This window comes from Amaranthus tricolor, chromosome 3, assembly GCF_026212465.1.
Source record: "Amaranthus tricolor cultivar Red isolate AtriRed21 chromosome 3, ASM2621246v1, whole genome shotgun sequence".
Taxonomy (NCBI): domain Eukaryota; kingdom Viridiplantae; phylum Streptophyta; class Magnoliopsida; order Caryophyllales; family Amaranthaceae; genus Amaranthus; species Amaranthus tricolor.
The window spans coordinates 31,597,362-31,611,246 of record NC_080049.1 but is presented as its reverse complement, the minus strand read 5'-3'; positions in this window follow the sequence as shown (position 1 = coordinate 31,611,246).

Sequence of the window (13,885 nt, the reverse complement as noted above, 5' to 3'; positions counted from 1 at the left end):
ATAAAAAGGAGAAGAAACTCATAAATTGAATTTTGATATATGTTAAATGATACTACATAACTTTACGACCTACATTATTCATATTACGCTAAAAACTTAACTATTTTTAACTTATGAGTTTATTTTTTGTTCATTTTTTTGGATTCTTACTCCCACATCTCAATCACACACTTTCTTCACTTGCAATTTTTTTGCCATTTTTCTCGTTCACTAAACTTAAATAATATAAGTAACAAAACAAAAATGCAACAATTCTAGTTGAACATAAGAGTATATACTTCAATTTATTTAGTATATTAACCCAATTTGAAAGAGAATACATGTGCAAAAGAAAACTTTAAAAAATTAGAATATTGAAATACTAAGAAACTTTGAGAAGGGATATCTATAAAATTAATGACTTTGAACAGAAAATAGAATGTGTAAAGACAAAGGAGTGGATCAGAAAACTAACGTATAATAAAAAGCACTTTCTATATGTTGTGAGATTTAGAACAAAAAATGAAAAAAAAATATAGACCAATAAAAAGAATGACCCGAGGTAGAATTACTACCTCCATTTCAATTTACTTATAATTTTTGTTTTTTCATGCGGTTTAATGTATTAATTCAATTCTCAATATCTCAAATTATATATAATAAAAATTATAAAAATTAAATATTAATAATCTTTGCGTTGAGACGAATCAAATGAGATTTCACTTGACTATATTTTAACTTATAGATTAAACACTAATCACAAACTAAAAATAATAAATAAATGTTGTAACATTCCTGATGTTGCGAAGAAGGGAGGAAGTATGAAGTTGGGTGGTCCTAGAAGTATGTTATAAGGGTTGGTGAGAAGAAGTATTTAAGGACAGTAGTTGAATTCTTGGCTTCTTTGGTTGAAGCCCTACCCTAGCTAGTAGCTACTCCCGTCCTACAGATGTTATTAGTACACTCCGTGCTATTGTCCTGCTCCTACATTATCAACTAAAAGTTTAAGTTGATGATTGAGATTTATATACTTTAATTAGAGTCTTTAGAGGTATTCAAAATAAATTTAATGAGTTGACATTTACTTGATCTTTTAATCAAACTCGATTTAACTAAATTTCAAAAATGAATTTATAGTTTTGTAAAAGCTACATGAACTAAAGATCCAAATAAATGCTTCTATTAATTCTGACGGTAACAGATCCAAAAATTAGCATATACACAAATTATTAATAGATACTTAAAAATCTAATACAAAATTATCATAAAATTAATTCATCAAAATAATGAACCATTACAAGACAATTTTTTTAAGAGTGGTCAAAATAGAAGCATGAACCTCTCCATTACAAGAAATCAATATTGTCATAACTCATAGGATCTCCATAACAAAGTAGTATTCTACTATTATTCATAACTTTGTACTACATTTCTCAATTTATGGTTTGCAAACTTAATTTTCTATTATATTACCATAAATCATAAATCCTAACCAAATACCTAAAATAAACTTTATTATCAGTTTAATTAATTTGCTTTTGTTATTATATGGTTTAGTTCCAACAGCGTGCGTTGTAAGTGGCAAATGTATTTTTAGGGACGTTATGTATCACTCATCCTTCTCTTTGCAGAAACCTATCCTTTTGGGAATAAATGAGTGCACGCATTTTTCCTTGTCCTTTCCCTGAGAGGGCACGGCCACAGGCCCACAAGTATGATATGTATCCTACCCTCCTCCTCCGAATCATAACTTGTACGAGACTATGAGTCTATGATTATGACTATCAATTTAATTTCAAAAAGTAAGACTATACGACAAGATAATATCCAAAACAGTAACTACATGCCATACATACAACTGATACAAGGTTAATATACATAATTACTTACCTAATAAGATGGTATATAATATAACCCCTAAAGATGAAACTACACTCATACTATAATGTTGGCTGAAAGATAAACACAATGAATAAAGGGTACAATTCGCACTTAAGTGAATATGTCCCATAAATAATAACACTACTTACCACTTGATTTTGTATGATGGTGAATGGTAATGATGTTAAAGCCTAAAGCCTCAAATTTTAGTGGCTAGTTGCCAATTGGGAAAATCCTAACTTATCATGGTGGTTCCTTTTCCCCCACACACTTAGCTTTGGATATTATCATCCAATTTAATTTGCTTCCACTTTTGGTCTAACAATACTCAAATTAATTTTTATATTTTTGTTTTTACGCTGTTCAACTCATTAGCTTTGGATATTATAAAAAGTTGATGTTGTAAATATATACATTAAAACAAATCAAATAAAATTTCGTTTAACTATATGCTTTTCCAGCTTATACGTATATGATATTGTATGTGAAATAAAATAATATTTATAGTCAACGTTATAGTTGTTATCAACCTAATATCCCACTCAAAAAAGGTCCACGTGGGAAAAAGAAACAAATATGCAAACCTATACGAACCCTTTCAAAAAAAGGACAAAGAAGAATAGAGTCATACTATGATAGAAAATAATAGTAAATGATAAAAGTATTTATTACTATACAAATATAACAACTAACTTGAACGAGGACCGATTACTAATTTTATAATTCCAAAATTACACTAATAACAAAATAAAAGGGGACATAAAAAATTGCTTTTAGACGTTTCAATAATATCAACCTCGTGATTATGCATGGTGAGCAAGTAACATACCCTTAAGAATGGTAAATTTGAGGTTATTTAAAAAAAAAAATCTCAATGGCATAAAAATTTGAAAAAGAAAGATTTAATTTGTTACCCCACTAGTGTGGCAACTAATTACTCCTTTTCTCTTTATGCTCCATTCTCCAACTTTTTTTTTATGGTTTTCCTTACAATTTAATTTCCTACACAAATAAAAGAAGAACATGGCAAAAAAAAGGATTGTACAACAACCACTCATACAATTTTGCATCTACTCTTTTTGGATTCCCACCAAATCTTTTTTGCATTTTTTTTCATTTTTTTTACATTGCCAAATTATTATTATTTCCTTGAAATTGAGTTAATTTGGAAATATGTTGAAATATCATAGTATTAAATTAAGTCATTGTAAATTTAGGATTTTCTTACCATTTACAATTAAGAGTTTTTGCGTTGAATTTAAATTGTTTTTAAAATATTATTATTTATACAATCCACCATTTGGACACACATTTTGAGAAAAAGTTCAAACGTGGTAAATGAATATATTTATCAATCAAAACAAACTAAACCAGGATAATCAAAATTGTTTATTTAATTAGTGATTATGATTGTTTAACAAATATGTACATTTACATGCCCAAAATGTGTGCTATAAAAATGGATTGCACGTAAAAAGAAATAAAATGTAGGATATGAAGAAAAGAATAATGCGGAATTAAACTAGTTTAGGTTTTGAACACTGTGTTTATTGTATTCATAATCCAAGAGACAAAGCTCCTTATATACATGAGAAGGACAACTAATCTAGGAAATAGAATAAAATCAGGATAATTAAGAATAATTACTAATCACATAATATTTCCTAATATATACTTTCCTACACTTCCCCTCAAGTTAGGTCTTCGGGTCACCAATATCTAACTTGCACAATGTTCGTTCAAAGGCTTTTGAGGTAACTGCCTTTGTAAGAATACCTGCCAGCTGATCTTCTGATCTTACAAAGGGAATGCTTATGATCTTCTTCTCAAGTTTCTCCTTTATGAAATGTCTATCGATTTCAACATGTTTAGTGCGGTCATGTTGAACTGGATTTTCAGAAATATTGATTGCTGCTTTATTATCACAAAACAATCTGCACGCTTTTTCTGTGGGAAGTGTAGTTCTCTTAGGAGCTTATGTATCTATATGATCTTAGTTATTACTTCGGAAATACCACGAAGCTCTGCCTCTGCACTTAATAAAGCAACCACCTTTTGTTTTTTTGCTTTTCCATGTAACTAGGTTCCCTCCAACCAATGTGAAGTACCCAGAGGTAGATTTCCTATCATCTCGATTCCAGCCTAGTCTGCATCTGCATAAGCAGCAAGGTCTAGGTGATCATTTTTCCTGAATAAAACACCCCTATTGCTTATACCCTTTAGGCATCTCAAAATTCTCATAACTACCGTCATGTGTTGAATCTGTGGGTTATGCATAAACCTGCTCACTATTCCAACTGCATAAGCAATGTCTGGTCGTGTGTGAGAGAGATAGATGAGTTTACCAACCATTCTCTGATATTGCCCTCTGTCTGCCAGTTTTTCACCTTTAATCATCTGGAGACCATGATTCGCAACAATAGGTGTCTCTACAGGCTTACAATCAAGCATGCCTGTTTCTGCTAGCAAGTTAAGAACATATTTCCTCTAGCTAATGAAGATACCTCCCCTCGACCTCAATACTTCGATGCCAAGAAAACTTTTGTTGTCCTAAGTCTTTCATCTCAAATTCACGAGACAATTGTTCCTTGAGAATACAAATCTCTTCCTTATCATCTCCGGTGATAATCATATCATCCACATAGATAAACAAACAAGTAATACGATCATCGTGTCTCTTAAGAAACAGAGTGTGGTCAGAGTTGCTTTGTTTATATCTAAATTTTGTCATTGCTTCGGTGAATCTCCCAAACCATGCCTTTGGAGACTGTTTTAGGCCATAGAGAGCCTTATTCAATTTGCATCCTTCACCTGGATTATAGTCACTGGAAAAACCTGGGGGAGCCTTCATGTACACCTTTTCTTTTATTCACCCATGTAAGAAAGCATTGTTCACATCGAACTAGTGTAATGACCAATTTTTGTTTGCAGCAATACAGAACAAGACCCGAGTTGTATCAATTTTGACCACTGGAGAGAAGGTTTCTGAGTAATCTACCCCATAAGTTTGAGTATATCCATGTGCTACCAATCTGGCTTTGTACCGCTCAATGGTACCATCAGCCAAATATTTGATGTTGTATACCCATCTGCATCCAACTATCTTCTTTTCTTTTAGCTAGTCACACTTCTCCCATGTTTCATTTTTGTCAAGAGCAGAGATCTCTTCTTCCATTGCCTTTTTTCAGTTCGGATCTCGAATCTTCAACATTATTAGGCACAGTATTGGAATAAAGAGAAGTTTTGAAGGCCACTGTTGTTTGTGAAAGAGCCTGATTATTCTCTTTATTCACACGATATCTAGACCTTTGTGCCTCAAATTCAGGTTCATATCTTCTTGGGGGAAGTCCCCTTGTACTTCTCGGTGGTAACTCATACCTGTTTGATATCTCAACATTGGGTACATCATTAAGCATATCATCATTAGTCAATAGCATATCATTAGTCAATGTCTCATTAGTTGACTCTGTACTGGGCATATCACAAACAAATAGTTCAGGCTCCGATGTTACCTCTGGCTCATTAGGATGCTCATCAGATCAGGCTGGAGTGAGCTGAGATGGAAATACTATGCGGTCAATAGCAGTATGTGGTGTAACCTACTTGTTCTGGAGGGTCCATCCTTACTAGGTTCCTTACTGGATATGTCAGCCAGCTTAGGTCATTACAAACATTCTTCCCCTGAGAACGAAGCTGGGAAGTAGGAATTTTCAAAGAATTCACAGTCCATTGTGGTATACATCTAATTATGAACTGGGTCAAAACACCGATATCCTTTTTGAGTAACACCATAACCCACAAAGACACATTTAACAGCTCAAGGTTCAAGTTCGTTTCTGTCTCGTTTGGAAAGATGAACATAGACAACACATCCAAAAATACGAGGAGTTAAAGAGTGTGAGGAAGGAATGGGGCTATGAGTTTGGAGGTATGTAAAGGGTTTTGGAAGTTCAGAGTTTTTGTGGGAAGATGGTTGGTCAAGTAAGTGGCCGTAGCAATGACTTCTGGCCAAAAATAAGAGGAAACATGTGATTCAAACAGAATTGCCCGGGTAATTTCGAGAAGGATACAATTTTTCCATTCGGCAACCCCGTTTTGTTTGAGGGGTATGGGGACAGGTGGTTTGGTTAATTAAGCCATGGTCAGAAATAAATTTTTTTATGTTCAGGTCTAATATATTCACCCCCATTATCAGACCAGAGAATTTGTGGTTCATTTTGAAATTGAGTGAGAATCATATGATAAAATTTGACAAATACATCAAAGACTTCAGACTTGTGTTTCAAAAAATAGACCTTACTCATTCGAGTACAAACAACCACAATCAAGACATAATATGAAAAACCATTGGTATCACATTCGGGAACAGGACCCCAAACATCAGAATGTATTAAAACAAATGGTTTAATACTATGAGTCAAACTAGGGGCATATGAGTGTTTATAGCTTTTGGCTAAGACACAAGATTCACAGTTTAAGGATGTATTGCAATTAGAAAGGGAAGGAAAAAGACGTTCTAAGTTCCCAAGGAAGGATGACCTAGACGTCGATGCCACATCCACAATTGATGATCAAGAGACCCATGAGCAAGAGACGTGTGACCTTTTTGAACTGCATTGTCCACATAGTATCAGCCTCCTTTCTTAATACCATGCCCAATGATTGTCCCAGTCTGAACATCCTACACAATACAATTAGTAGAAGTCATGACAACCACACAATTAAGCTCTTTCGTCAATTGACAAAATGATAACAATTTATGAGAGAAACTAGGAATAAGAAGGCAATTTTTTAAGTGAATAGTAGGAGAAACGTCAACACTGCCACTTCGATCTACCCCAATACATTCACCATTTACCGTTTGAATATGAGTTCGATTGGTGGGAATGAATGAATGTCAGAGGAATCATACGTCATTGTATCTGTGGCCCCACAATAAAAAATCTATGAATCAGAATGAGACTTGCAAAGAAGGCCCACACTTTGTAAAGTAGGATTGGATTGTGAAGGAACAAAAAATTCATGGGATGCATCACACGGCTTTGGAGCAGAGTTTAGGGTTGTTTTTGTTTGTTTTTGGGTATAAAAAGGAAAATTAGAGGAAAAAGCATTTGCCCCATTTTTCTTGAGTTTCGGCCATTCTCTTTCTCCTTTGATTTTTGGTTTGTCTTCAATGGTGTTTGTACAGCCTTGTGTTTCTGCCACCTCTCTCTCCTCTGTAGCTTTACTTACTACACCTTGTTTCTCTTTTCTTGAAGTGGTATACACTTTATCATGTGGAAAATTGTGGTCGGAGACCCCCACTTAGTAGGCCTTGCCGCAGGTCTGTCCAATCGAGGCCTTAGTGGCGGCTTGCTCGTGGTGTGAGTCTTGGTGAGAAAAACCCATTAATTTTTGGAAGGGTTTGTACTGGAGCAAACCCATTGTTTGTGGTTGAGATCTGTTCTTGATAAATAGGGTAATTTTCCCAAATTGGGATATGGGTTGGTTCACCGGAAAAAAAACTTTAACATCTGAGATGCCGGTATTGGAGTTTAACCTTTTTGGTTGCAACACCGGAGTTAGTGACGACACGCAGAGTTTGTTTTTCATGGTAGGTAAGTTTCCCCCTTTTTCTTCGATAGATAATGATCACCGATATGGTGGTTCGGTTAAAGGTCGCCGAAAAAAACCATCGGCTCTGATACCATGAAGAAAAGAATAATGTGGAAATTAACTAGTTTAGATTTTGAACATTGTTTATTGTATTCATAATCCAAGAGACAAAGCTCCTTATATACATGAGAAGGACAACTAATCCAGGAAATAGAATAAAATCAGGATAAGAATAATTACAAATCACATAATATTTCTTAATATATACTTTCCTATAGAATATTCATAATATTAAATAACTAATATTGCTATGTATAGGGAAGTTATGAAAACCATTTAATTAGTAATTCATATAGCTTGTAAATGCACATTTTATCTAGAGTTCAATTGAATTTCTAAAAAAATTAAGGGTATAATTTTAAAGAGAAAAAAAAATAGAGGAGATAAGAAGGTAGGTCTCCCTTATTGTATAGGAAGGAAGGGGAGAAAAGGAAATGAGTGTTTTTCATTAAATATTTTCTCCTTAACAAAATTAAAAACTCTTGCATGAGGTCATCCCACAATACAACATATTTAAGTCACTCTTTTAAATAATTAAAGTGAGTGTTGTGATATTCAAAGTGTCAATTTTAATATTCAAAATGCATGTTAAATTTAAATAAATAAAGTATGTATTTTAAGTATTAAAGTAAATATTTTTAAATATTTTTTTGACTATTTATTCCAAGTTAAAACCATCTCGCGATAATAACGTATTACATGAGAACTTGTGTAACAAAATTTCTTTATATAATCCTCTAAATTCCTCCCTTTTTGTTCCTTAAACAAGACTTTTTTATTCGTCTAAAACCCTCTCTTTTTGTTCCTTCAATTCATCTCCCTTAAATCTAAAGACAACCAAGAAGATTGTTATGATGTTTTTGTTCCTCAAGTTGTGAATGATAGACTTTTAAAATCTCTTTTATTGGCTTTTTAATTAGTTCAATAGCAACAAAAATATTTAATAAATCATTTTTTATTCAGTTGAAAACCTAACATATAAGTCAAATCAAAAAAATACTCACTATCAGGATTAAATTTATCTATTGGCTTTTATTTTTTTTGTCCATTTTTTCTCTGTATATAGCCAACAATCAACAATTAAATTTTAGTTCTACTAAATATGTTCATAACATTTGATTTAAACAATTGATATTTCAATAAGTAAATTAGTCAATACTTCATGCTAATCAAAGCAGCCAACTGCTACACCAAACAATCAGTTTCCGACAAAACCTACATCTTTTGACAAATTCTTTATTAAGATTATCTCACCATGAGACAACTTAATATGGACTGCCCCGATACTTATTTTTTAAAAATTAATGAAAAAAACAGTTTTTATTTAGTTATTTGCTGTGAAAGTTTAACTCAATTAATTTTTTTAAATATAAATGACTTTAACTGCTTGTATGTGTTCATCTCACGGGGAGACGGTCTCTTTTGGATATCTTTTTGTTTGTCCTCTTATTACCCTATATGTATTAATTTCGTATCCTCTTATGACCCTATCTGTATTAATTTCGTCTGCTTTTATACATCGGTCGCTGAATATAATCTTACATGATGGGCCCTGCCCACGACAGCCCAATTGAACTCACTAATAAACACAAACCTGGAACGGGCCAATAACAGCCCATAAACTAGCCCCAAAAATTAGTACTGATACTTGTATTTGGAAGATCACGAACTGTGGTGCACATGACGCTACTCTCTCTCTCTTGAACTTGACTATTAAGTTTAAATTGAAGAATAAGATAAAAATTAGTACATACTATAGATAAAAATTTAAAAATCACATATTGTTATGAGAGACGGTCTTTTCGAGAGATGCATTAGATATATGGACTAAATAGCTCAATTAATACAAATTAAAAACAAAATAAAAATAAGGATTTCTTGTTTTGAGGTCGTCTTTTTAAGAGACGATATCTCACAAGTCACAAGAATAGCTGTTTAAAAATTAAGTTTTATGAATTAAAATTGAAAAGACTGAGTATATAACTTAAATTAAAACAATATAATACTCCCTTTATTCTGATTTAAAATTGAAAAGACATAATTAAAACAATATAATACTCTCTTTATATTTTTTGTTTATTCTATTCAAAATACATCATTCAAAAAGAGTGAACTTTAACATTTTAAAAGAGATATAAAAGCTAAATATACAAAAAAATCTTATACAATGCATGTTAATGAATGGAATTCTAACATGGATTATTGGAAAATTTACTCAGAATAATCCAATTTATTGTCGATTTTCTACAATAATCTCAACTATCAATTAACCATGAATAATCCCATGTATTGTATCAATTTACCCGGAGTGTTGTTGAATCCATTTTTACCTATTGTTCCGATAAAGTTGTTGTAGCCTTTAAGCTTTTGTTTAACCCAGCTTCATCATAATTTTTCCATGAATTCTTTCCTCCATTAAAACCCACACCCCAAATCCTCCATTAAAACCGAAAAGAATCAGCAACAATCTCTTTTTTTTTATATTTTTTTTCATCTGTCTCATGCTATGAAGAGCATTACCACATCTCATTCTTCAACATCAAGAAGGTCAATTGCAAGGGAAAGCCCTAAATGTGAACATGGTGTTCTAGCAAAATTGCAAACTGCTAGAAAAGGTTCTAGAGTTGGGCATCGATTTTATGGTTGTCGTCTTTGGCCTATAAGTTATGGTTTAATTTTTGTGGTTATGATTTATTTTAGTAAAGTAATTTAGTTTAGCTAATTTTGATTGTATTTTATTTATAGGGCTTAAATTGCAAATTTTTCAAGTGGGAGGATGATGTAATCAAGTCGGAAGCATTTGGAGGAGCATATTGTTTGGAAGAACAAAATTCTATTTTACTTGAGAAAATTGACAAATTGAAGATGAAGAAACAAAAATTGAAGGAGAGTGAAGCTTTGTTGAAGATTGAACTTGCTAAACAAATTAATGCAACAAAAGCTTTAGGATTTGTGCTTGTTGCGTCATGGTTATTATTTGTAATCTTCTTATTTATGTTAACATGATTAGTACAATGTAATGAAAATCTTACAACAATGTAAGACAATTAATTTAATAAAATTAGATCTCATTTCCTGATATATTGCTTTACAAAATATTTGGCAAAATATCACTGCCGTGTGCTCCATTACATTGACAAAATATCACTACCATACTTAAACGTTTGACAAAATATTTAGGTTTATAAAAGCAGCACTTAAGTCATTAACAATATATTAATTATACATACACTTCATTGTTTACAAAAGCTCTTAAGTGTTATACTAACTATTAATCTGAATATTAATAAAGATTCTTCATTGCTTGGTTGTTGATGCTTGAATTAAGAGTACGTCTACATGAGTTTGGCTTCCCTTGCTTGGCCTTCCTCTTTTTCGTTTGCACTGTTAAAAAGGAACATAACAATTATTAGATTGACTGAACTTTTATTTGATGTGTAATAATTTTGTGGCATAAAGTTTAACTAACTAACCATTTCAGCAGTTGTAATAGAACTATTGGGATTACCACCCTTGCTCCCTTGCCCTGTATGGATCCTTCTCCCGCCTCTACGTATTGCCCCAGGATGTGAAGTTAGCTGATGATGGGCTGGTTGACATGGTTGTGATTCTGAGTTTACTCTTCTTTCACTAACATCTTTTCTTGGTCTTCCTCTTTCTCTCTTAATTGGTGGTGGTGTAGAGTCAGTAGCTTTACCGTTTTCTAGACAATTTCATTTCTTATGTGCAGTGGATTTACAAATGGCACAACTCATCTGCATGCCATGTCTTGTGAGTTTCCCTGGTTCTTTTGGGTCCTCATGAGCACTTTTGATTCGTGACTTTCTTGGTCTTCCAGAACCAATTTTGATGGGCGGTGGATCGATGGACATATCAATTTTAGGCCAATGACGTTCTCCAATGCATGGAGCTATGCTACCTGTATAAGCCCTTGTGTATGCAGCTTTGGTGTAACATTCATCCACAAATGACTCGACGTCTTTATGTAGGTGACTAATTGAGGCAACAGCATGACAACAAGAAATCCCTTTAAGATCCCATTTCTTGCACGTACATGTTCTTCTTTCTATGTCCCACCTCTAATACGTCAATGTGATGAGCAACTTGGAATACTGTAGCAGTAGACAGTAGAACAGCGCAATTAGATGCCTCTTCTTTCTCTTTATCCAACATAACTTGTACTTTTGGACATAATAATCCACTCCACTTGCTTGCACACTCCTCCCTCTTTGTAGCTATCCTCTTCATTAGCATTGTTCGAATATCATCAAGCATATCAATCAAATGTTTTGATCTAGCATGCATAATGTAATTGTTAAAAGTTTCGGCCATGTTACTCAATATCACATCGCACTTTGTATCAACATTCACAAAAGCTCGACAAAATAAACGAGGATTAGCCAAGTTAAATGCTTCAGCAGCAACATGGTTTACTTTCTTCATTTCTGTGATTCCATCATTAAAATCAGCTTCATTATAAGCTTTTGCACACCTCCAAAATATAAAAGCTTCATTTCTTCACCCTTGAAGGTTTTGTTCCAATTAGCATATATATGTCTCACACAATGCCTATGTTCGACATTTGGAAGTTCAATTCCCACAACCCTTACAATGCTTTGTGTAGTACATCATGTAACAAAAACCAGCTCAAAACAATACCAAAACAGTAGGTAAACTAGTAGCTAAACCAGCAGAAACAATACCAATTACCTGAATTTCAACAAAACAGCATGTAATGACTTGATTTAACAAAAACCAGCTCAAAACAATACCAAAACAGTAAGTAACCAGTAGCTAAACCAGCTGAAACAACAACTAATGACTTGATTTAACAAAACAGCATGTAATGACTTGATTTAACAAAAACCAGCTCAAAACAATACCAAAACTAATAACTTTGTTTCAATGCTTCCATGTAACTCATTAACTTGGAGTAGTGTTGCTTCATTGAACCGTGTAACTTTCTGTGAGCAGCACATTTAATCTTATATACTAAACCCCTAGTAATAATTATCCTGTAATTCTTTCTCACAATGTCTACAATTTCAAATGATGCTATGTGTGGTCTACTTTTGAACAGATCAAGTTATTCCTCCGTACACCAAGAAGCCTTGAATTGCATATTTGAATTCATATTCCTTTGACAAGTATGTTGACCATCCACTGTTTTCACAACATATGAACCCCTTCCTATCTAAACTAGCAAAAATCCTAAATGGACACCCTTCAACACATCTTACTCCAATTCTTTGCAATCTTTTTTGGTCACTTGCACAAATTTTAACATTTCTCCCTTGAGCAATAGCATATCTAGTAACAGCTTGTCTAAATTCAAGACAATTACCAAAAACAATTCCAACACACCCATCTAAACCTCCTAAAATCTGTCGTATCATTTACTATAGTAGGCGTGACAATTTCATCATCACTATTTTCATATTCAGACACAACATCATTGAAAGAGCACTCACCAATCTTAAAATTTGATTGAACAGCACCTTCATCCTCCTCCACTGACAAGTCCTCACTCAAAACAAGCTCAATTGACTCATCTCCTTCAGTTTCATCCTCATCTGATATGATATAGCCTAGATCTATGCTATCACCTTCATCTTCAAAAGCTTCTTCATCACCCTCATTTATCTTACCAGATGCAATTTTACCAGGCCACGTCTCATACCAATCATAAGTAAAATCTAGCTCATCTTCAGATAAACCTTGTTCAATGGGGATTAGCTTATAATTCTTTTCATGTTGCGAGTTTATGGGGCTATTTGGGGTATGAAGAAAGCAACTTTGATTTTCAGATTCATTACAAATATCTGAAATATTAGGTGGGTTGGGTTTTATAATGAGGTCTTAAGAACCACTTGTCTCACATGTATCTTTATGTGCTTTCCTAGGTGTTAATTTCTTCCTTTCACCCACAAAGCCATGTGCTTTACCTACATTACTGACTTCTTTTTTCATTTCCGAAGACAAATAGTCATCATCTTTAACATCAACAACATATACATCTACAACCCTAAAGTCAGTACCAACATTACCCATTTCACTTACAGAAACATCATTGATTAGCTTCTTCAACCCTTCCTCAAAAGTCATTGCCTTAGGATCTATGTAGTATAAGCTAAATGGAGACTTGAAAGCAATGTCTTCCTCAACTATTCCCTTAAGTTCAAACCAAGATAACTTGTCAGGTTCTATGCTCATGGATTTACACATACCACCCACATACTCTAATTCAACCTTTGTTTTTTTAAACACCCCACCAAACCACCATTTTAATGTAAAGGAATCACACAAACTAGCCTAGCATAGATCAAATCAAGAACAAAATTTAGAACGCATGATTGGAGATGAAAATTCA